Raw genomic sequence first — 4,413 nt, forward strand, 5'->3', positions numbered from 1 at the left:
AGATTAAAACAGGGGGAAGATCTGTGAGAGGGGGGACTGGGAGGAGGTGGGGGTGATATTGGGGTGTAAAGTGAATAAATAAATAAATTTAATAAAAATAAAAGAAAGAAAATGCCTCCATAGGATTAGGTTGTAGGCAAGCCTGAAGAGCATTTTCTTTTTTAGTGACTGCTGGGGGAGGTTCCAGCTCATAGTGTATGGTGCCATTCCTGTGCTGATGGTCTTACGTTCTATAGGAAAACATACTGAGAAAGCCCTGAGGAACAAGTCAGTAATGGCTCTGTGGCCATTGCATCAGCTTCTGCTTCCAAGTTCCTGCACTTAAATTCCTGTCTTGACTTAATTGAATGATGATTGGTGATATCTAAGTATAAGGCAAATAAACCCTGCCCTGCCCAAGTTGCTTTGAGCATGGTGTTTCATCATGGCAACAGTGGCCCTAACTAGGGCACTGGTTAACTCTTCTCATCCTTAAAAGCACTTCTTAATGTCTTTACCACACAGTGAAGACACTCTCCCCCACTCATGCTCCTTTGTGTCTAGTTACTTTCCAGTTGCTGTAATAAAATATCCTGACAAAAGCAACATACTGGAGAACAGAAGTCTTTTTGGAGAGATATAGTCCATAGTAGGGGGAGACCTGGCAGCAGAGGACAAGACTGGGCTGGCTGGTCACACTGTACCCACACCTGGGAAACAGAATATGAACAGGAAGTAAGGCTGAGCTATGAGTCCTCAAGGAATGATCTCAGAGACCCATTACTCCATTGAGGCTTTACCTCCCAAAGGCTCACAACCTTCCCAAGCAGCGTCTGGACTATATGAGGATGAAGTGACCAAGCATGTGAACTTATAGGGAACATTTCATTCAATCCATACTTCTTGATCTGGATGTATTCCACTTTTGAAGGTCCTATCTTACCACAAATCACTTTGCGAGCGACTTAGTTTTACTCAGCCAGAAAGTCCTAAGTGCCTAGGTATAGTAAAAATATTTTAAAATCCTGGCATGGGGTTTCTTCCCACGTTAGACCACTTATGTTCCCAGATGAAACACACACACACACACACACACACACACACACACACACACACACACACAAAACCTTTATATTTTAATATGCCTTAAGCAATACAATAGCTATGCAGCTGCCTACCCTCCATGCTGTTAAAATCTACTTTCCTACTGATAACTCTGAGTTACTACTTATTAATCTCTGTCCTGCTCTTAATTACTATTTGCCAGCCCACATGGCCACTTTTTTGTGTCAGTTTTCCCATTGCAGCTCTTTTTCTCCCTCCCGCACATTCTTTCTATTCTATGGTAGCTTTTTTTTCCGCTCTCCTTCCTCTTCTCCCAAGCCTGGGAACACTAAATGCCACCTATGTCCCTTTTCCCCAGCTATTGGTTGCTGGCATCTTTATTTACCAATCAGAATTAACTGGAGGCAGTATCCCTCAGTGTCTTTCCTGCAGTCTCTCTCATCTTTGGGGCACTTTTGGGGGACCCAAATTATTGTGAGACTACAAGCAGCATTATGCCAACCCCCTATACATAGGGTTCAGTATTAAGTTTGGAGATGGCTCAGTTAAAGTGCTTACTGTTCTTGAAGAAGACCAGGCTCTATTTTCAGCAGACATACCGTGCAGCTCACAACTGTCTATAAACCCAGTTCCAGGATATCCAACATCCACTGCCCTCAGTGCCTAGGGCCCAGCATTAAGTTTGGAATAAAGTAGCTGATCAATAAACACTAGAAAAATGAATGGATAAATAACGCAAGAATAAATGGAGACAAGAAACAGAGCCAAAAACAAGTGGATTACTTTTTCTTCCACAAGACAGTCATGTCCTTCAGAACAATTCTTTATTTTGACTAAATCATAATCTTTCACTTATTCATTAAAAAAATTAAATATTCATATTCGCATTCCAGAATTTGTATGGATAAACTGAACTGAACGTGAAAACAAACTTGGTTCTTGCCTTTATGAACCCACTCTAATGGATAGACAATTGGGCAAAGATTTGTGAAATCATACCCAGGACTTTAGTGGATGCTATCCAGGGACTAATGATGACATCAGAGAATTCTGTTGCCTCTTCTGAGAGAAGAGGCTGCTAGAGGATCTCAAAGCTTTCCTCTAAGTAGCCACCCTTCTTGCTACAAGCTGCTTTACTGGAGCAGTTTTCACTCCTTTCCCCAGGGAAAGCTGCTATAATCTTGCCCTGCCAAGCTTCAGGTGTCTGATATAAAGACAGAATAACCTGAGCCCTCCCTCTGCCCAGCCCTGCCCCTCCTCTCAGAGGCACCATGCCCGGGAGTTGCACTGAGCCAATACCTCTCTTCACACATCTGCTTAGAGCCATCTGTTTTCAGAAAGTCACACCCTTACATGATCCCACTTCCTTAGGACTCAGCATCTTTCCTATAGTGGAAGGTAGCTGCCTCCTTGTGGGTCTTCTAAAGACATACCAGAGTCACTGTTGTTTATGGGGATCCACAGGAAACAAAGGGCAGTGTGAGAGTCATTTCTAAAGTTTCAGCTACAGCAGGGTTTTCAGTTTATCCCTAAAATTCTATTCTTTTTTTCTCTTTCTTTAAAATATGCTTTAAAATGTTTTAGGAATTCAATGTTCTGAATTTTGGGTTTTGTTGGAAGTCATAATTTTAAGACAGTATCACTGTATAGCCCCTTAGTAACTCAAAATTTATTGTGTAGTACTGACTAGCCTTGAACTTACACCAAGCCTCATGCTTTTTGCTTCTTATGCCTGCTTATAGTATTTAGAATCCACACAAATAAAATCCAAAGCAACCACAAACCCTTTTAGGTCCTTTAAAGGACAGGGAGCTGTTGGTACTGCACTACTCTGTAATACTCAAGACAGATAATATTGAAACATTGATAAGAAATTGGAAGCCCTGTGCAGTGTTACTGGGAGTGCTAGTGGGTATGGGAACAGGATACAGGACCCTCCTAACACCTGCTAAGTAATTACCCAAAAGAATGAAAACAGGATCAAGACTGATGGTGTGTATGCAGTTAATCCTAGTGCTCAGGAGGCAGAAGCAGGCAGATCTCTGATCTGAGGTTGAGGTTAGCTTGGTCTAGAGAGAGTTCCAGGACAGCTGAGGATGTTCAGAGAAGGCCTATCTCAAAGATCAAAAATATAATAATAATAATAATAATAATAATAATAATAATAATAATAATAATAGAAAGCAGGACCCAGACTCTTGTTAGCTATGTTTACTGCTGTACTACTTCCAACTGTCATGATATGAAAACAGCCTAAAATGTCTGTCATTCAGATGGATGGACACCAAATGGAAACGTGTACACACACACACACACACACACACACACACACGGTAGAGAGAGACCTCGCACTCCTGAGGGAAGTCTGGGGACACTGCCCACAGGGAACAAACTGATCCCAGAAGAACAGAGATTGCAAGAGTCCATGTCAATGATGTTCCCCATACAGTAGAACTCACAGAAGCAGAGAGTAGCATGGCCGGTGCCAGGGCTGGGGTAGGGGACAGCAAGAGTTGTCAATGTTTAGGCCAAAAGTTTCAGAATGTGAGTACACTGAATACATCTTAGTGATTTGCTTTATGCTATGCCCATGACTAACAATGCTCCCCATGAAAGATGGATGTAATCTCACAGAAGATGTTCTTACCATTATAAAATACAATCAAAAATAAATGTATGAGGTGGGAAAAAACAATGAAAACAAATTTTCTTTTTACAGTGGGGTGATAAAACCTAACACCACGAGTTCCAATTAAGACTTTAAATAAAATAAGAATTGCATGAAATCTGAGATGTTTTCAACTTTAAAAAATTCTGCCAAAAAATTGGAGCCTTGTATGAAAAACATAAATTGTTTTATATTTTTACGAAAGGACTCTTGGCTTTCACAAAATCCTGAAGTTGCAGATGAAAGCCTGCGTTTTACATGTGGGAAAACTGAGGCCTAGAATGGAGAAAAGATATCCCGAGGTCACACAGCCAAGAAAACCCAAAATGTGATGTTCAGCTGTCACACGTGTTTTTCAGGGAACTTGTCACCATCTCTCACTCTCTTGTGATGTCATAGAGGTCTCAAGCCTCAGGACCTGGCTGAGTTGCTGGAGAAACATGCAAGGTACAAGCTGGGTAGGCTGCTCCAACATAGTCTCTGATTCAGAGATATGAGGAGGATCCTGGCAACTGCATTTTAGAAAGACACATTACACCCCAGGAGCATCTTGGAACAGTCCCTTGATGAAGTCTGATATTGGAAGGCTGAGGCTTTGCTGTTGCAGAGTCACTGACAGCTGACCCACCTACCTATATCAGAGCCAAGTTCACCACCTCCCAAGAACATCTACCCATGAGAAATATTTCTCCTGACTACTG

This window comes from Mus musculus, chromosome 4 (genome assembly GCF_000001635.26).
Source record: "Mus musculus strain C57BL/6J chromosome 4, GRCm38.p6 C57BL/6J".
In the NCBI taxonomy this organism is placed as follows: Eukaryota; Metazoa; Chordata; class Mammalia; order Rodentia; family Muridae; genus Mus; species Mus musculus.